General features: G+C 50.5%; 1 protein-coding gene across 1 annotated transcript in view; it reads left to right on the forward strand.

Annotated features, from left to right (window-relative positions):
* The window catches only part of RPTOR (regulatory associated protein of MTOR complex 1), a 325,821-nt gene that overhangs the window by 1,200 nt on the left and 303,904 nt on the right, over window positions 1-20,717 (forward strand). The window lies entirely within an intron of this gene.

A 20,717-nucleotide genomic window follows, 5' to 3' on the forward strand; every position in this document is an offset into this window, starting at 1 on the left:
GAAGGGAACCTCTTATCTACGCACACTTAGAATTTGTCTTTTTGTGATTTGTTTTCTCCTTCAAGATTGTCTTTTTTTATTTAAACATTTTAGGGGAAAAAGAGGTAATTGGTGCTATAGTATAGTGTGATTGCTCTAGGCTTATGAATGTGTTTGTAGAAGATTATAGTTTTCCGTGTATGATGTTGAACTGTATAAGATCACAATTGTGGTAATTCTCCTTGGGTCAGTGACTAGTAACCAGTCCTTTAGTCAGTGATTGGGCTTAGGTCAATTCATTTCATCCAAAAGTAGTTTAAGGAGTAAGAGAGATGGTCTTTGGAAGAATTGTGCAAAGTCTGCCTTAGGGACTTCTTTAGTCCTAGTTCTGTACTTCAAGCCTTTTGTGGTTGTTATGTGTACATGAAAAGAAACTTATTTTAAAGTAACCGTAGTAATTTTTTCCATTCTTTCTGGAGGACTTTTATTTTTTTTCTTGTGAAATGTGGTTCCCTCTGCTACCTTAAACCCACGCTCAAACTGTTCCAACTGATTGATGGATATACTCTTGACCTTTTATTTAAAACATTAATTTGTGAATGACAACGTTTTCTGATAAGCTCATCATAGGTTATTAAGAGAAAGAAAAGCTCTGAGTCTGAGTAATTGCTGAGATTACTCCTTAGGAAAGAGCCAGGGGAGAACGGTCTGCTGAGTCTGACCTTTGCAAGGTGTTTAATGAAGAAGCGAACCAGCCGCTAACATTCTCAGTTCCGCGTGTGAGAGCTTGGCGTCTCCCGTGCCTGTAGTCTCTTCCTCTGACTCAGCCCCGACGAGACCTTTCAGCACCCCTGCCAGGACAAAGTTGCAAATCCAACTGACGCGGAGAGCTGGAAGGAAGCTTAAGCGAAGGAGACGGGCCGGATATAAGCTAATGGCACAGGGCTGGAGATAAATGGCAGCCGACATGTGACTTGTGTCTGATTTTTCTGGAAGGTGGGCTCTGGAGAGCACAGGCCGCAATAGCTGAAGGGGCAGCTGGGCCTCAGCCAGATCTTTCTTCTTTTCTTTCTGTCTGTCTTTTTTCTTTAAGAAGTCAGAAGACTTTTTTTTAAATGTTGGCACTGTTTCAGATGTTACGAAACATGAAGGAGTCCAACACTGCGGGCCAAACACACCTGGTTTGTGGGTCTGGTTCTGGCCGGCCGGCTCCCTGGGTGTGACTTGTGCTCTGTTACTACCACGCCAGGCCGCTGCTCGGTTCTGGGAATCTTGAGCACACAGGCGTCCCGACCGGGCTGTGTCCCTTACTGCCTCCAGCTGTCCGATGGAGCAGCCTTGCGGAAGGCGACATGTGTGGGCCTGGTCGTCCCGGATCAGGCGCTGCGCCTGCCTCTTCCCCTGGTGGTCCGTCAAGTGGCCTGAACGCAGACTCGGCCTTTGCTGCTCCCTCTGACCCATACACAGTTCCATATACTTTTATTTTGTGTTTGTATTGCCGGTTCCCTATCGGTGTCTTGTTCAGTGAAGCTGTTAAGGATTCTTAAAATTGATGTCTTCACCAAAGTTGACTGACAGCTGTTGAAAGTTTTCTGCCACTCAGCGTTTGGCGCCCTTACAGGGAGAGCTGCTGCCCTTGCTCACTCCCCGTCGGGATTCCCACAGGTTTTGTTTGGGATCCGTGCCGGTTTTCAAATGCTACTATTGGGGCACCTGGGTGGCTCCGTTCTTTAAGCGTCTGACTTTGGCTCAGGTCATGATCTCAAGGTTCATGGGTTCGAGCCCCGCATCGGGCTCTGTGCTGACAGCTCAGAGCCTGGAGCTGCTTCGGATTCTGTGTCTCCCTCTCTCTCTGACCCTCCCCTGCTCATGCTGTCTCTTTCTCTCAGAAAAAAAAAAAAAACAAAAAAACCCAAAAAAACATTCAAATGCCACTATTATTGCATTTTAATTACTAAGTTACTGTTAGTTTACTACTGTTACTATCAAATCAGTTTGTTGTTCGGTTAGTTCTGTTGGTTATAGTGAATGGTATGTATGTGCGTGGATAGCGTTTTTGGCTTAATATTTTCAAATAATTAGACTTCTGTAAATTACAGTTCAAAATTCACAGGCCTGTGGCTGACGCCGATGTGTGTGTATGTCCCCTGTTTGTGTTTTACTGTGTACATTGGTCATCAGAGTTCATTTTCCCCCCGGAAAGTGTGCGGGGACAGTTGGTCCCAGATCTTCTCCTGGCACCTGTGGGGCAGAATCCGAGAACGCTGAGAGCTCTTGCTCTGAAGGAAAACCACCGCCACACACACTGCCTCCAAGTGTGCAGGAGACGCAGGGAGAGAATGACGATGCCATTTCCAAACCAGCCTCTCGACTGCTTGTCACTTGGCTTTGTGAGCCGGACTTGAGTAAGCCACGGAGGGAGCCGAGCGGAGGCAGCGGACTGGCACGTGGACAATGGAAGAGTAACCCTTCCTTGCTCACCTGCGTCCTCGGTCATAAACTCCAGCCGGGCATCGAGGCCACCCTCCACAGGCCATCACTTCTCTGTCCCTATGTTGTCTGACCTCTATGCCGCCGTGCACAGCCGGCCTCTCTTCCCTCATGAGACTTGCCGCTCCTCTGTGTCTTCCCGAAACCCCGGGTCTTCCCCCGAGGTCTCTAATCCTCCTTCTCAGACCCCTTTGCTGTTTGACAGCTCAGTGTGGAGTGCTTGAGGACTTGATCTTGGGCCCCTCCTCTTTGTTGCGTATGCCCTCGGCCAGCGGGTCTTGTCTGGGCTCGTGATTTAAATGACGTTCACGTGCCAGCCACCCTCACCTCGGGCAGTTTTTACTTCTGACCTGGCTCTGGCCCGGAGCTCCTGGATGCCTGCCTTGCCTCAGCCCCACTCAGGTGTTCAGGCTGGGAATCCAGAATTTACCATTATTCCTTCCTTTCCCTCTCCTCATGGCCCTGCCCAGCTCACCAGTAGAACCCGTCAACATTGCGTCCATAGTGCACCTTATATTGGATCACCTCATTTTTGTCTCCATGCATTGTGGGCCCAGCCCAGGCAGCTACCGTGTTTCGTCTGGACGGCTGTCCTCGCATCCTGACCAGTCTCCGCACAGGCGCTGTGACCCCACCCCCAGAACTGACCGCTTCTGCCTTACCAAGTGCTAGGAGAACAGTGCAGACTCCTCGCCCCTGTTTGCAAGTCTTCGTGATCTGGCCCTGTCTGCCTTTTCTGCTTCCTGGATGGAAAGGCCTGGGTCGTGCTTCCCTTTGCTCTTGGTTAACCTGGCGCCCCATGTCCCTCCCCACCCCCCAGCTGCTCAGAGGCCTGCCCCCATCACCTCCTCTAAAGCAGCTTGCCAGCCACTCATGATCGCTCTCTCTTTCTCTGGTAATTGCACTACCTCCCCACCCCTAGAACTGAACTTATTGTCTTCAGGCAGGGACCTCATTGATGCTAGTACACAGGACAGTGCTTGGAACGCGGTGAACATGTGCGGAGGACAAAGTGACTGGGGGGAAGGGCTTCCGCACAGGTTGTGCTCCTTGCGTTGGCTGGGAATTATTATCTCCGTGTGGTGGTTGAGGAAACTGAGGCTTTAGCTACGTAAGCGGCTTGCCGAAGGAGCCTAAGCTACGGGGCTTGCCATGTAGGAAGTTGAACTTGAGAAATGAAGCCTAGTTGATACAAAGAAAACGGTGTCACACTGACTGAAGATTCCACCTAGTCTAAAGCCAAACGTGTAGGGAAGTTGGCTGGGTGGTGGTGGCGCATAAAGCCAGAGAATGGCGCCAGTGGAGCGGCTCAGCTGTTCCCGCGTGGGCTCTGGGCTCCCCCTCCCCTATTTTGCTAATAATACAAGTGCAGCATGCGACTCTGGATTTCTGGTCATGAGTTCGAGCCCCACGGTGGGTGTAGAGATGACTGAATAATATGAAAAGCAATGCAAGGCGGCACCGGCCTTTCCCAGTCTCTGCGTTGGGATCTGAGCGGATGGTGCACAAGTGGCCAGGGTGGTGGCGAGGGCGCGAGTCATGCCAGCCGGTGCTGCTGCTGTCTCCTTGCGCCTGCATTTGTGGTGAACAGTTCCATCCCACTTGGCGATGCCCCTGGTGACACGGTAACAAGTATGGGCTGTGTCAGATCTGGCCTCCTTGGCCGCCCGCCTTCCCGTACCGCGTGGCGGGTGGCCGCCTCGGGAAGAGCCCTGCGGGGTGCTGGCCGGGCCACCTGCAGCTCGCCGGGCGCGCACGCAGGACCCGGAAGAAGGTTAACAGCTGACTCCAACTCCTGAGTCTCCTGCAGACGTTTTCTCCAGAACGAATAACGAGCTGTCACTTCAAGGGAAAAGACTGACAGGATGTGTGGCCACACAGTAAGCTTTCAGGTGAAAATGAAGAGTTTTAGAAAACCTGTGTCTGCCCGAGAGCTGCCCAGCTTCCCATGCTTCAGACTCTTCCAACGAGATGATGGTGGCAGAGTGAATAGGATTCTTTTGGATACAAAACGTAGAGTGAAACGTGCCCTCATTTGGAACACCTGCATAATTCAGTGAGCTGGTGTTTCCAGGTGACCAATGCACGCTTTCATCCACATCATCCATGGCTGGGAGAGCCACTCGAAGGGAGGCCGGTGCGTTTTAATATAGTACGGTGTGTGGTGCTGCAGAGAGGTTGGATCGTCTGTTTGGTGTTCTGTTCACATAGATTGCCTCTAACCTTTAAGAAACTACAATTTACTGAGTTTTTGAGGTGATCTCAAAGAGGTATATTCTCAGGTACTTGGATGTGCTGATATTCTTGCGCTTTTCATGCGTTTCTTCTTGAGGCCAGAGTTTCTTCATCCACTTCAACCAAAACAACACGTCGCAGCAGGCTGGAAGAGAAGATGGGGCCCAGTCTTCTGTTAAGGCAGACCTTAAAGGGATTTGCAAAAAACTGTTGCTTGTCTAATGGTTATTTGAAAATGTCTTTTTCATAGAAATATCTATTGAAATATATACTGAATTTATAATTTTTAAATCAGCTAATAAAGAAATACGTTCCTTTAAACATTTTTTTACAGGATAGAGGATGATTTTAATTAATTAGTTAATTAATTTATTTTAGAGAGAGAGAGCATGCGTGCACATGTGAGCAAGGGAGAGGGGCAGAGGGAGAGAGAGAATCTTAAGCAGGCTGTATGTTCAGTGCAGAGCCTGACTTGGGGTTCGATGCCACGACCCTGGGATCGTGACCTGAGCTGAAATCAAGAGTCAGACGTTCAACCGACTGAGCCACCCAGGTGCCCCTGGAAATACTTTTTTTTTTTTTTTTTTTAAATTTTGATCTCTAAGATGGAAAATACTGATAGGTGTAGCTCATAGAAAAAGCTGTTTGAGGGGCACTTGGGTGGCTCAGTTGGTGGAGCGTCTGACTCTTGATTTTGGCTCAGATCATGGTCTCCTATTCATGGGCTCAAGCCTCACATCTGCTCTGAGCTGACAGTGCAGAACCTGCTTGGGATTCTGCCTCCCTCTCTGCCCTCCCCTGCTCAAGTGTACATTCTCTTTCTCTTTCTCTGTCTCTCTGTCTCTGTCTCTCTCTCTCTGTTTCAAAAATAAATAAACGTGTAAAAAATGTTTTTTAAAAAAGGAGCTCTTTGGGAGCCCTCAGTAATCTTTGAGTGTAAAGGTGTTCTATCCTCAAAAGTTTGAGACTTGTTAGTGTAGTTAAAAAGAAAGTGGGTGTCAGACTTAAATTAGGAAGCTGGGCATGAGATCAGGTGGTTGGCCAAAAATACCAAGCAGAGACGACCAGAAATTAAGAGCAGACCTAAAAGGGACTTGTTAAGGCCCCTTCTATGCTGGAGCTTGTCTTGTGTTTGTGAAGAGCTCCGCGGGGTGGTGAAGGCTGCTGCCCAGCATGTAAGTGCATAGCCATCGGTAGGGCCTCCTGTTGACCCGGATTTCTGGCGTGTGTCTGGGAGGGGTTCGCTCTGCTGCTCCCCCCCCCCCCCCCCCCCCCCCCCGCCCTCCCCGGGCACGCACACCAGAGACGTGAAGAAGCCAGGGCTGGCCATCCACGTCGGCGGGGCCAGTGNGGTGCGGCGGGGCAGGCAGCCAGAGGCCTCTGCTGTAGTTCAGCAAGGGCTCGTTGCTCACAGCGTGCCCTGCCTTCCTGGACCCTAGCATCTAGTAGGACAGACGGACACATCCACAGCAAATTGTGGTACACCGTTATGTGCGTTTACAGGTGAGAATGGATGGTTATGGGGAAAACTCGGCGTTTACATTAAGTAAAGTATTTGCGTTGAACTGCACTTGTGAAACCTGTGAATCAGTCCCCCTGACCCAGCATGACACTCTCAGCAACTAGTGACTGTTGGTGTGGTTGGTGGTGACGAGCTGCACGTGGATTTAAGTGGGCGATATCATACAGAGGTTTGTGTTTGGAGGGATCTTGTTGANGAGGAGGGAACACCAGCTGGGGAGGGGGTTGCGCCCATCCAAGTGAAAGGCCTGTCCAAAGGCAGAGTGGCTGCCCGGGGATGGGGTCTGCAGGCTGGTCAGACCTCGGGCTTAAGAGCGGGCGGCCAGCGCAGGAACCCTCTCTCTGTGCTCCACCCGGCCCTCGGCATTTGTCCTGGGAGGCTCAGGAGCCACGAAGGACCATCTACATAGATTTTTTTTTTTTTAACCTGCTTTAAAAAATGTGCCGTGTTCCATTTTGAACAGTGTGCTGTGGAGGTAGGCCTGAAATGGATAAGAACATTTCTCCTCATTATCACCTTGTAGAATTCTAAAGCTCGAGTTTTAACAAGATAGCATGTGGGTTATATTTAGATGGCGTTCTCCAGGTTTCTTACTCTTTCCTGTTTTTATTGAGAAGACACGAAAAGAGTACTTGGGGTTGGGACACCTGGGGGGCTCAGTCAGTAAAGCGTCCAACTTCGGCTCAGGTCATGATCTTATAGTTCGTGGGTTCGAGCCCCACGTCGGGCTCTGTGCTGACAGCTCAGAGCCTGGAGCCTGTTTCAGATTCTATGTCTCCCCCTCTCTTCTCTGCGCCTCCCTCGCTCGCTCTCTGTCTCTCGAAAATAAAGACCTAAAAATAAAGTTAAGGAAAAAAAAGAGTACTTGGGCATCTACCATACGTGTTTCAGTAGAGCTGAAGTTTGATACCTTTTCTTCTTGTAAGTTTAGATAAATACATACAAAATGTTATCCCAGGAAATGTTTGGCATGATAGTTAATGCTTTAATCATGTTCTTGAGTCTGAACTTGTCAGACAGGTGCAGCTCTGGGGGGCAGGGGGTGTCCCAGGGGCTGGAGGAGAGGTGGCCACTGAGAACAAGTGATAATTTGACCCCTAAGTCAGTTTGTTTTCAGAGGTGGCTTTCGTTCTTGACTAGTACTATTTTTTTTCAAGTTTATTTATTTTGAGACAGAGAGAGAGAGAGAGAGAGAGAGAGAATCCTAAGCAGTACATAGCAGGATCTCACAACCCTGAGATCATGACCTGAGATGAAATCGAGAGTCGGATGCTCAGCTGACTGAGCCTCCTAGGTGCCTCTCACTGTTACTATTTTCTGTTTCGTAGTTTAGATAAAATTTCAGACTTACAGAAAAATTGTAAGACTAGTTCAGTGAATTCCACCATACCCTTTACCCAGGCTCACTACTTGTTTACACCTTCTCTCCTCTACTTGACCCTTTCTCTGTGTTTGTGTGTAATTTTCTCCCCTGAGCTATTGAAGAGTAAGTTGGAGACCACGCTCCTTGAGGCCTCACTGTGTGTAAGGGAGTTCTCTTACATGTCTGTCATTGATCCGTGACTATTATTAATCCATAGTTCACATTAAAATGTTGCCATTTGTCCCCGCAGTGCCTCTTTATTAACGTTTTTTGCCCTCCCGGCCCCCACTCAGGATCACTCATTGCCCTTAATGGTCTTGTCTGTGTAACCTCCTTAAATACAAAGGAGCTTCTCAGCCTTACAATTTCTTGACCTTGACACTTTTTTTATTGTGGTGAAATATGCTAATATATTTACCACTTTAATTATTTTTAAGTGTGCAGTCCCTGTCCCTGGCCTTCGGTGCATTCACATCGTCCTGCAGCCCCCCCGTCCGTGCACCGCCAGAACTTCGTCTCCCCAATCGGAAGCTCTGTGCCCACGGACTCCCGGTTCCCTCCCAGCCCCTGGCAACCGGCATCCTACTGTGTGTTTATGAATTTGTTGACCTTGATGTTTTTCACGAGTTCAGGGCAATTACTGTGTAGAAAGTCCTCATCCGCGGGTTCAGCCTGTGCGTCTTAGGTGGAATTTGGTGGAAGTGATATGCTATTTTCAGAGCATTCGATCAGAAAGCACATGGTCTTGCTTCATTCCAATAGTGTTTGGTCACGTGATCTGTCACCGACCTTATTTATTTTCTTGCTCACAGGCCTCTTCCGGTTGTTGCCATCGCCCCTCTGACGTACGAGGTTTTGAGCAATTCTTTACTTTCTGGCACACTCCACGCTCTTCTTGTATTTCCTTGCCTTAGCCCTGGAGTCAGCCATCTCTCCATGGTCATGGCTCCTCGTAGTGGAGGGTGGGCTTTAGAAGCAAGATCTGGGCCCTAGGCATGCTCCCCTCTGTCTCCTTTGCAGCCCTGTCACTTGCTTCCTGGGGGTGAAGATTTGGCTCCACTGCCGTCACAGAGTCACTTGCCCTGGACCGGAATGCAGAAGTGGCATCCCTGAATTGCTAACGCTTGGCACTTGGGGAAGCAGACCTCTTAAGAGGTTAATACTTGCATTGTTGTTTGAGGCACACTCTGCATACAATGAGATGCCCTAGGCCTACCTGGGAGCATATGCTATTGAAAGTGGGTTTCAGGGCACCTGGGGGCTCAGTGGATTGAGCCACTTCGACTTCGGCTCAGGTCTTGACTTGTGGTTTGTGGGTTTGAGCCCCGCGTCAGGTTCTGTGCTGACAGCTCAGAGCCCGGAGCCTGCTTTGGATTCCATGTCTTCCTCTCCCTCTCTGCCCCTCCCCTGCTCATGCTCTCTCTCTCTCTCTCTCTCTGTCTTTATCTCTCTCAAAAAGAAACAAACATTAAAAAAAAGGAAAAGTGAGTTTCAGTGGGGAGCCTGGGTGGCTCAGTTGGTTGAGCGTCTGACCCATGATTACGGCTTAGGTCATGGTCCCAGGGTCGTGGGACCCTGGATTGGTCCCTGAGCTGAGCATGGAGCCTGCTTGAGATTCATTCTCTCTCATCTCTCTCCCTCTCTCCTTTTGCCCCATTTTCCTGCTTGCGCTCTCTTTCTCTCAAATAAATTTTAAAAAGTGAGTTTCAGGGTTTCTCAATATCTTGTGTGGACATAGTGGTTAATATGCACATTCAGGGCCACTTACGTCTGTGGCCTGGGGCCTGGGATCCGGTATGGGCAGACACAGGACATGGGTGTGGCCCTGGAGGGATTTGTATCTGCTTTGAGGAAAAGACATTCTTCTATAAAATAAAAACGCAGTGCAATGATTATGTATCTGCACTTGAGCAACAGGGCAGCGATCCCGGAATTCTGCCTGCCTGCAGTGTCTGCATGCCCGAGGCACTGGGCTGAGCTCCGCGCTGGGTGCTCCGCGCTGGGTGCTCTGTGCTGGGTATGGCAGGGTAGGTGAAAGCGTGCGAGGGTGCGTACGTCAGGTGCTGGGGGTGGGGGTGGGGGAAAGGGCAGTTAGGTCATAAACAACTGATTTATAGAATTCAGTGATTTAGCTAATGTTTGTCTAGTGCCTCTCTGCGCCGGGCACGGTGCTAAGTGGGGGTGACTCATTGGTGAACGACTCCTGCTTTTTAGGCGCTTACCAGGTTTTTGGGAAGATGGGTTGACTCAGCCCAGGAGGCAGGGCATTGGGGTGGCGGCTGCGTACAGAGTGCAGGAGGGGCTCCTGGAAATCTTTGCGTCAGGACCTGGAAGGGACAGAAATTGGCTGGGAAAGAAGGGAGAGAGGTTGTGGGGGCTGGCCGAAGCCCTGAGGTGTGCAGACGCTGGGAGGGGAGAGCCCGGCCCCCGGGGAGCCGCCCTTCTTTGAGGCTGGGTCTCCCTAAGCGTGTTTCCCCCCGTCCTAAGACAGCTGCTGGCCACCCGTACCCCACCTGGCGAATTTCCCTCTGCCACCTCCGCCACCCGGACACCAGGTTGTGCATTTGATTAGTCAGCCGCGCTCTGTTCTGTCCACTGCTGTCTCCCTGGCGGCTCACTCCGTGACATTCCATAGTAGGTGCTGGGTAGACGGCGGGCAGGAAAATGGGGCGGGGACTGTGCTGGAGAAGTAGTGAGAGTGTGTGCAGATGGACAGGCAGACGGGGCGAGTCCCGACAAGCTTCACGAGCCCTGGGAATTTGGGTTTTGTCTTAAGGACAATTAAGAAATGTCTTAAAGCAGGGTAGTGACATAATCAGGGTTTTAGAAAGGTTGAACTGGCTGCAGAGAGAGAAGGAGAGAGAACGGGAGGGTGTGGCGTGTGTGTGTGTGTGTGTGTGTGTGTGTGTGTGTGTGTATGTATGTGTACTTGTGTGAGGGAGGCGGTGTGGGTTGGGCACACTGAGGAAGGGGAGCTGGGAGCCCAGGAGGAGCGGCTGCCGCGGAGCTGGGCTGAGGGGGGGGACCTGCAGGCGGCCGAGCGCCCCCTGGGACAGAGGACAGTGCACCTGGGTCACTGACTGGCAGAGGGACTCGGGGCCCTGGCGGCTGCAGGAGAGAGGGGGTGAGCCACTGTGGGCACCCAGGAGGGGGAAGAGCGTGTGTCTGACTCTGGAGATTGGAGAATGTTTTCTTAGCGTGTCTGGGTGGGGATGTTAAAAGTGTTGCTTGAGATGGTCCCTAGGCCTCTGTCCCCTCGGCATCTGTCTTCATTCACCCCGCTGCACGGCGCTGCTGACCGGCCCGGTGCTGTTTTCTTGGGTAGCTGCTGCCTTTATCCTTAAAGGTTGACCAGACCATTAGTTTAAAGATACATGAAAATAAAAGCACGGTCACATGTAAATGAGACATTTCCTTTTCCTGCGCTGCCTCTGAGCCCTGGCTCAGGCCCCGAGTGAGTTTCTGTAGAGGTGGAAGCGTTGCAGAGACAGGTGTCTTGTGTCTCTTTCCTGTGACCATGTCCTGAATACACCGGCCCGTGTCCTTCCCCATCCTCCCCTCACTGTGCACTGGGAGCGCCCTGCAGTGGCCGCAGCCGCGTCCTGCGAGCCGTGAGGCCCAGGACCCGCTGCGGAGAGCGGAGAGCGGTCCCTCCCTTCTCGCACACAGCGCTTCTCCTGAGGGGATGTCGTCATCTGCTCAGCAGGACGGTTTGCCCAGAGGAGTTTCGTGTTTATAGTAAAACCTTAGGCCGAGAGTGCTCTTAGTACTTGAAACATATTTTACCATTTTTATTGACAAAATTGAGTTCCTTGGAAACTTGTTTTCCTTCAAATTACACAAATAACACACATTGTTGTAAAATATTTAGGAAATGGGGAAAAATGGAACAAAAGTTACATAATGGAATAAAAATGATATAAAACCCCACTACGGCACTGTTAATATTTTGGTGTATTTTCCACTTCTGTCTTCCCTCTCACCCCTCCCTGTAGCCAGGATTATACTGTGCATCATTAAAGGGTTATTTCGAATTACTTATTAAAAAAGTTCATTTTTGAGAGAGAGAGAGAGAGAGAAAGGGAGAGAGAAAGCACAGCAGGGGAGGGGCAGAAAGAGAAGGAGACACAGAATCCAAGGCAGGCTCCAGGCTCTGAGCTGTCAGCACAGAGCCTAATGCAGGGATCAAACTCATGGACCGGGAGATCCTGACCTGAGCCAAAGTTGGATGCGCACTGACTGAGCCACCCAGGTGCCCCTGGAATCACCTATTTTTGATGTCCTTCTCCTTGTAAGATCTGAGGCATAATAATAAAACGGATCCTCGGGAAACCCCACGATACCCAAGAACTAGATCAGCATCAACACTGTCCCAGCCACCAGCTTTAATGTCTTTTCTGCCTCTGGGAAGATAATAGGAGACTGTCCATGACCTAGGATGGCTCTACTTACAGGTTTTTGACTTTGCGAGGGTGTGAAGGCCACACATGTTCAGTGGAAACCCTCCATGGGACTTTGAACTTGGATCTCTTCCCAGGTTGAGGATTCATGGTCTGATCTTCTGTCATGATGCTGGGCAGCAAGCACAGCCCCAGGGAGCCGGCGATCACCAGGGCCAGTAGCTGATACGGGACAGTCCCCTGTCCCCATGGAGCCACTGCCTGTCACCTGCAGTGTGGCATCCAGTAAATTACATGTATTGTAAGATGGGCTTTGCGTGAGATGGTTTTGCCCAACTGTAGGCTAGCGCGCGCGTCCTGAGCACGTTGAAGCCGGACTCGGCTGAGCTCTGGCAGAAGGTCAGGTGTGTTAAATGCATTTCGAGTTCTGTTATTTTCAATTTATGACGAATCTATGGGGATGTACCCCATTGCATGTTGGGGAGGATCTGTACTGGCTTTGTTCTGGGTCGTACTGGCTGTGGGCCAGGTTTCCATACTGACAGCCCTTTTAATGACTGAATAACCCTGTGGGCAGGTACTGTTATACCCATTTACAAGGGAGGGGACTGAGGCGAGAGAGGTCAGATCATTTGCTGGAGGTCATGTAGCCAGTGAGCAGTGGAGCCTGGATCTGGCCTCAGCCCGCACGTTCTCCTGCCCCTCAGGGAACGTGGGCATTGGTGGCCGGAGCTGGGAGAGACCGTGCATGCACCGTGCTGGCTGCTCCAGAGCGCGGGGCGCCGTCACCCAGCCGCTGCTCAGTCACTGCTGAGCACAGGGGAAGCGCCTCTGCCCTGCCGGTTCCTTGGTGGGAGTGAGGAGGGGGTGTGGCCGGTACGGACTCTGGCAGCACCGTGAACTGAGGGCATGTGCAGGGCACCCTGGCGGGTCAGACTGATGATGCAGAGGCGTCTAACTAGTGTGGCTCCAGACTGTGTCATGACTCGGTGGGAAGCCGTGGTGCGACCAGCGGCTAGGGAGCGGGTTTGGAAGAGGAGTCTGCTTGAGGACATGTCCTGGAGGAGGTGGGGCCCCATCTGGACACTGAGTTGGGAGGAGTTGGCAGGTGGATGAAGGCCCTTCCAGGGAGGAGTGTGGGTGGTGACCAGGGTCCCTGAAAGGAAGGTCTTTTAAAATTTTTTAAAAAATGTTTTCTGTATTTCTGAGAGAGAGAGGGAGAGAGCGAGCGAGCAGGAGAGGGTCAGAGAGAGAGGGAGACACAGAATCTGAAACAGGCTCCAGCACAGAGCCCGACGCGGGGCTTGAACCCACGAACTACGAGATCATGACCTGAGCCGAAGTCGGTCGCTTGACCAGCTGAGCCACCCAGGCGCCCCAAGGAAGGTCTTTTGAGAGCACAGTGGGGGACAGTGTGGGTGGCCGTGGCGGGGGCACTGCATAGCCATGCTGTGCGCGGCTGGGCTGGCGGAAGGCTCGGCTCTTTTTCCCCAGGTAGGGAGGGTGGGGACCTGCTCAGGGCCAGGTGAGGCAGAAGAAGGGCGTAGTGAGGGTGTGTAGTGGGATCTTAGCCAGGGGGCAGGGTGGAAGGGGAAGGGGCGGCTGCCTGGAGTGAGGAGAGCTCTCTGCGAGGGGAGAGGGAGTGCCACAGGCATTGGAGCCCGGTCTTTAGAGCTCTGAATGTACGGTCAGGGCAGGACATTTATGGGGTGCCTGGGGGGCTCAGTCGGTTGAGTGTCCAGCTCTTGATTCCAGCTCTGGTGGGATCCAGCGCTGTGTCGAGCTCTGTGCTGAGCTTGGAGCCTGCTTAAGATTCTGTCTCTCTCCTTCTGCCCCTCTCCCCAAGTGCACTCCCCTCCACTCCCGCCTCTCTGAATACAAGAAAGGACACTTGGAAAGCAATAAACCCTCTGAAGGACTTGGAGTAGGGAGCGCTGTGAGGTATGGATAGTGAGTCTGCGAGGGAGGAGGGAACCGTGCGCTTGGGGAGTAATCTGGAGAAAGAAGAACGTGCTGTGGTTTCTCTCTCTCTCGCTCTCTCTCTCTCATGGACGCTTTTTTATGATAGTTTTAGATTTACATAATAATTGAGAAGACAGAGTTCCCGTATACTTTGCACCCAGTTTCCCCTCCTCCTAATATCTTACAGTGAGGACGGTACATTTGTCACAACTAGTGAATCAATATGGATACATTATTATCAACTAAAGTCCACACTTTATTCAGATTTCCTGTTTTTAGGTGTCCTCTTTAGTCTGCCCCAGGGCTGCACCCAGAACACCAGGCCACATTTAGTTGTGACCTGTGATCTCTCAGCCTGGTTTTGGAGGAGCCCTGGGCAGGGGTGTGGTAGGCCGGTCCTTTGTTGGGGTGCGGCGTCTGGTGGTTTTCACTGGATAAGATGGAGGTTATAGGTTTGAGGAGGAAGAGCTTGGAGGGAAAGTGGCCTTCTTATCACGTCATAGCATATCAAGGATCACTGCTCTCAACATGACTTGTCACTGTGGATGTGACCTTGGTCACAGGGCTGAGGTCATGTTTGTTGTTTCTACTTGTCCTCCCCCTCCCCACACCCCACCCACCTTATTTATTTGGGGCTAGAAATATTTCCGGATGTAACTGTCTCTGTGTTAAGCTAAGTAAGCATTTGCGGTGATGTCTTCAAGTCTAATCTGTTTTATCTTAAATGTTTTATTTATTTATTTTAGTTTTATGTTTATTTATTTTGAGAGAGAGGGAGAGAGAGAGGGAGAGAGAATCCCAAACAAGCTGTGCACCATCAGCACAGAGCCTGATGCGGGGCTCGAACTCAGGAACCGTGAGATCATAAGCTTGGCCGAAATCAAGAGTTGGATCCTTAACCGACTGAGCCACCCAGGTGACCCTAATCTGTTTGTTTTTTTTTTTTTAAGTTTTTTGTTGTGTTTAAATCTGGAACCAAGAGATTATTAGTAACATAAAGTGAACTCAGAGAAAGGCGTGATTCTGGAGAAAAGCTAATGAACTTGGTTTTAGACAGGTTGAGTTTGAGGTGCCCTTAAATTTGAAGGCATGAGTCAAGTTTGCAGAATTTTGGAAACTGACTCCATAGGGGTAATGCTAGATGGAAATTCCCGAAGGGCGAAGAGGGGGGCTGTCCATCAGGAAGGTCAGTCATTGTTGAGAAGGGGGATCACGCAGCTTAACAGAGGCCGAGGAAGAGAAAGACATGTTTGAGAAGCAGTTGACCCATAACCTTTTGTGAGCGCTACGCTTGCTGTGTGCCCATCCATAGCCCTTTGCAGTGAAACTTCTTCCCCTTTGCAATCCTGGCTCCTGCTGAAGGGACAGCTCTTGGTGGGCCACAGGGCCCTGTGGCTCCCTGGCTGCGCTGAGTGGGCCAGGCTCGGACGGCCGACCCAAGGGCAGCCACTTCCTAAGGCTGCCGGGCATGCGATGAGCTGGATTGATTTGGTTGTCTCGGAACGGCTTGGACTGGGAAACCTCTGTGGGAACAGAGTGAGGGCCGGGCTGAAGGAGGTCATGGTGTGCCCTCAGTGATGGGTAAACACGGCCTGTGAGGACCCAGGGTGTGGGGCAGGAGGCCGGGGGTGCAGTGAGGGCTGGGTCACGGCAGCGATGGAGGACCACGCCTGTCTCCTCTTACTGTTGGGCCCGGTGCCATTCCGGCCCTTTCTGCGCTCAGGGCCTTTTGCTTTCTTCTGGGTCCTGTGCCAGGTACCCTTACAAAGCATCGTTGCTTAGGCTCACGGAAGTGACACTCAGGTTTTCAAGTTTATTTTTAGTAAACTTCACTGAAGCCCAATGGAAAAGTTCACATCTTAAGTGCTCTGTGAATTGTCACAAAGTGAGCAGACATGTGACCAGCCCGCGGCAGAAGGACCAGTCCCGCCGAGGCCCCTCCCAGGTCTCCCTCCTGCTGGGAAGCCACTGTCCTGATGTCTGCTCCCTGCCGCTGGACTCCGCCTTGGCGCTGCCGTCCCCTTGCGTGCCCATCCGTTCTCACTGAGCACAGTGCCCTCGGCCTTACCGTTGACCGGACCAAGGCTTCCGGAGACCTGGGCGGTTCAGCAGGTTCATCGTCTGCTAAGGAGCCGGGCCAGGAGTCTGAGCTCTGATCTGACGCGACCCAGGAGACCTGGCTTCCGCCTTCCCCTTAGTCCATTCTCAGTGTGGCCTCGGGCGAGATTCCTTGTTGGTTTAAAGTCCCTTCTTAAGGAGACTCTGAAAATCCTAATGGACGTTTTCTAAAATGGAAGAGGCAACTATGGTTTTATCTAAGACACTGGACTAGGTGTCGGACTGACCTCGGCTCAAGCTGGTTTCTTTCCTGCTGTGCCCTTGGCCTCAGCCCTGCTGTTCACATCTGGAAGGGGAGCATGGTTGGGAGGGTGGCCCAGGATAATGTCTGTGAAGCCTGGGAACCTCTGATGTGCAGTCGCGTGCCCAGGTCGAGTGCCCAGGTGCGGGGCCAGGTGTGGGCCCAGGTCCTGGGCACAGCGAGTGACAGCTCTTCTTGTTCAGAGGGGCGGGAACTGGGCACCTACGAGTTTCTTCTGCATACCCCTGCTGCGTAGCTACTAATGAGCTCCGTCCCTTCTTTGTGCGTGGCTTAACTATCAACTATTTGGAGGAAAAAGACTGGAAATTGCCTTCTGTCAGACAGCAAGCTGTGCCTGCAGTTTTTATCAATAGGTAAGGGGCAGGCGTGGTTCAGGTGACCGTCCCCTAGGGCCTCAGTGGGCAGGCTGAGCTGTCTATCTTCTTTTATCCTGTGACCCTTCAGGTCAAAGCCGGCCCCTTACCCTCGGAGGGTGTGGGCTCTCCTGAGATCCATGCTCCTCCCCTGTGTGTTTACGTGAGGTTCTGGTAAATGCTGCAGATTTAAAAAACTAGACTTTATGACGTGCTTCCCATATATCATTGTTTGTGAACGTTACTGAGAATGAATGGCTCCTTACAAGCCATTGTGGCAGGATTAGGTGTTCAATAATAGTTCTCACGGTTTATTTAGACATCAAATTCATTTCATTCAGAACAAGTATTCTCATAAAAACAGTTCTGAGAACCTACCGGATCAGGCTGGGAAGGAGAGGTCATTATGGTCCCCTTCTTTCTGGTAAAGGTGCTCTGGAGATGAAATGTTTTATTCCAGCAGCATATGGTCTGTGAGCCGCTACTGGAGGGGCTCTCTGAACGGGTGCTTGCCGCCAGCCCTTTCTTCCTGCTGCCGGTAGTATCCTGACTCTTCCTGTGTTCCTTTCCCGCAGGTGGGCTCACTAGGCTGGGGCTGTCCCGGGCCAGGCAGGAAGTCCTTCGGCTTTCCTGGGGCCCCGCTGGGAGGAAGGGGTATGGGGTCTGACCCAGAACTCAAAGGCCTGGCACTGACCACTGGACTTTGGAACTGTGCCCAAAGCCACATTTCTGTGACCTAGATTTGGTTCTTTGTTGCCCGGTGATGAGCACCGGGCCCCTGCTTCTTCCGTTCAACAGCTCTCCGCTCTGGGCAACAGCTAGACTTGTTACCAACTTCTAGAGCTTGAGTTCCCGCCATGAGCTTCGTATTCTTCTGAGTTTCAGTTTTGGGTACCCGAAGGCTCTCTGTCCAGTCTCGGATCTGCCTGGGTCCTGCAGCCCAGGGTGTCAGTCAGTGACCCCCGTGCGGTGTTGGGTTCCATGTGCTGTGTCCACATTGGGTGCTGTCCAGGACCCCAGGTGCCAAAAAGCGTGCCTGCAGTGGGCTTGGAGATTGCCTGATTCCCTCGGCTCCAGCTCCTGCTCCCCATCCTGACCCCCATCTGCCCTCCTTGGCGGGGGCTTGCTTATTGTAAGCCCTCCCAGGGCTTGTTTACGGTGCGTTTGCTGGCGCCCATTACAGTCTTATGTTACGACGTGTAACTTTAGCCAGAGGGCCCCAATTTATGATCTGTTTTGTTGCCTTATTAAATTACTGATGGTTTTCATGTAACTAAATATATTTTCACTTAAATAAATATATTTGAGAAGTAGTTGCTGGATTGTGCCTGACAACATCTTTTCTTTTTTTTTTGAGAAGAATTTCATGCTCCTTAGATTAAGGTTCATCCTGTCGATTATTTTTATTCTTCGTGTATGGCTTGAATGTAGGTAGACATATGTTCTGAAAGTAGTATGTTAATGTTTTCATGAATGGCCTGGTTTTAAGGAGCCATTGTCTTTATAGAATTGTGAGCCTTTTTTAAATCCAGGAATAATAAATCCAAGCAAATGTAGAAAACTGGCATTTTAAGATGATTCCAGTTTCCTGTAAGAATATTCATGACAGCACCCGTTCATTCGTTCACCGAGTACTTCTAATGGCTGCAGACGATCTTGTGTCCATCGGCAGAGGACTGGTTACATCATGGTACATTGGGCGCTCGACTTCCACGCAGCTTAGTAAAGACGGTGAAGTCCTTCTACATGTGCTCTTGTGGGAAGGCTTCCAAGATACATTAAGTTAACAAAAAACACTGAAGTAAAACCTCACAATCAGGCGTAGAACAGACTATATGGTACGGTCTTATTTGTGCTCTTAAAAAGCTATATGTACGCGTAACAACACATGCTTATCTGTGTAAAACATTTCTGGAATGGTACATGCTTATAGGCCCGATGGGAAGTAGGTATTGGTAGAATTATCTTTATAGAACGTTTTATTTTCCTGTACTTTTTAGAACCTCTGCATGATTTTTTTTAATGTTAATGAAAATAAAAAAAAAAAGATTACCCTTAGAATATGCCCTCTGTTGGCAGAGGTTTGGTGGTGGTTTTAAGGCAGTATAATATCTTTTTTTTTAATGTTTATTTATTATTGAGAGACAGAGAGAGACAGAGCGTGAGCAGGGGAGGGTCAGAGAGAGAGGGAGACACAGAATCAGAAGCAGGCTCCACGCTCTGAGCTGTCAGCACAGAGCCTGACACAGGGCTTGAACTCACAAACCATGAGATCACAACCCGAGCTGAAGTTGCACGCCTTACTGACTGAGTCCCCCAGGTGCCCCGGCAGTATTATATCTTTAACTTCTCACGTTGTACCTTCAAGTACTAGCTGTCCCCCTTCACCTGTGGTGTGAGAGCCTCACGGGGTCTCCCCATCCCTCCATCCTGTGCTGTTGATTTACATTTTATTCTGTGTGTTACAAACCCCACACCATGTTGTTGTTATTTCTTAAAATAGCTAACTACCTTTTAAAGAAATTTAAAGAAACTTAAAAAATAAGAAGAGCCTCTTAACTGTTTACCCACATATTTCACCTTCCAGTGAAATGACTTCATGACTTTGTGCGGCTCTCAGTTTGAATCCGTGGCCTCCTCCTCCACGTGGCCCTGGTCTGCTGGCACCGGTTCCCTCGGCTTCTGTGTGTCCGGAGTGTCTGTTTCAGTGTCACGCCCGCGGGGTGTTTTCCCTGTGTGTACAGTCCTGCGTGACTTTTCCCTCCGCACTTCAGGCTTCCGTTGTCCTCAGGGGACGTGTGCTGTCTGCCTTGGTTTTGTTCCCTCAGCACGTCATGTGTCTTTTGTTCCTCCAGCTACTTTTTTTTAAATTATTTTTTTATTTTTCCAAGTGTTTTATTTATTTTTGAGAGAGAGAGAGAGCATGAGCAGGAGAGGGTCAGAGAGAAGAAGACACAGAATCCAAAACAGGCTCCAGGCTCTGAGCTGTCAGTACAGAGCCCGACACGGGGCTCGAACCCACGAACTGTGAGTTCATGACCCGAGCTGAAGTCGGATGCCCAACCGATTGAGCCACGCAGGTGCCCCTCCTCCAGCTACTTTTAAAGATTTTTCTTTATCCTTGGAATTCAGCAGTTTCATGATCACACACCTTGGTGTGGTTTTCTTCGTGATTAGCCTGCTTGTGGTCTACTGATGTTCTTCGATCTCAGGATTATAGTGTTCACCAAAATTTTGCAGAATGTACTGCCATACTGCTTTGATTTCCCCCCCTAGTCCTCCCCCTTCTCCCCTTCAGTCCGCTGGAACTCCAGCTACACCTAGATGCCCCACGTCGCCCCGCCGAGGCGCTCCACTCCTCACCCCTTGCCCCCTTGTTTCCGGTGGATCCTTTCTATTACTGAGTCTTCAGCCTCTCTCGCTTTTTCTTCCGCAGCGTGTGATGCATTGTCACGCCCATCTAGTGTATCTTCCGTGTCAGATATAATGTATTTTTAGTCTCGAGAAATTCTACTTGGGTCTTTTTATGGTTTATGTTTCTCTCCCTTATATTCGTGTTTTCCTTTAAATCCTTGAACAAATTTTTAAAACCATTTTAACACTCTTCCCTGTTATTTCCATAATCACTAATTTCTGGGTCTTTTTCTATTAACTGCTTTTCTTCTGTTTGTGGGTTATGTTTTCCTGCTTTACTCACATCTAGTAATTTTTGGTTGATGCTGGATATAGTGAACGTTGCATTGTGGAGTGTCTGGTCTTGTTGTCTTCATTTATTTATTTTTTTAAAATGTTTATTTTTTGAGAGAGAGAGAGAGCAGGCAAGCGAGCGGGGGAGGGACAGAGAGAGCATGAGGGAGACACAGGCTCCAGGCTCTGAGCTGTCAGCACAGAGCTCAGCGCGGGGCTCAAACTCTTGAACCGCAGCATCATGACCTGAGCCGAAGTTGGACGCTCGACTGCCTGGGCCCCCGGCGCCCCTGGTATCGTTGTCTTCATTTAGACGGTGTTGGGTTTTGTTCGGTCGGGAAGTTAA

Source organism: Crocuta crocuta, unplaced genomic scaffold, assembly GCF_008692635.1.
Source record: "Crocuta crocuta isolate KB4526 unplaced genomic scaffold, BGI_CrCroc_1.0 scaffold50, whole genome shotgun sequence".
Taxonomy (NCBI): Eukaryota; Metazoa; Chordata; class Mammalia; order Carnivora; family Hyaenidae; genus Crocuta; species Crocuta crocuta.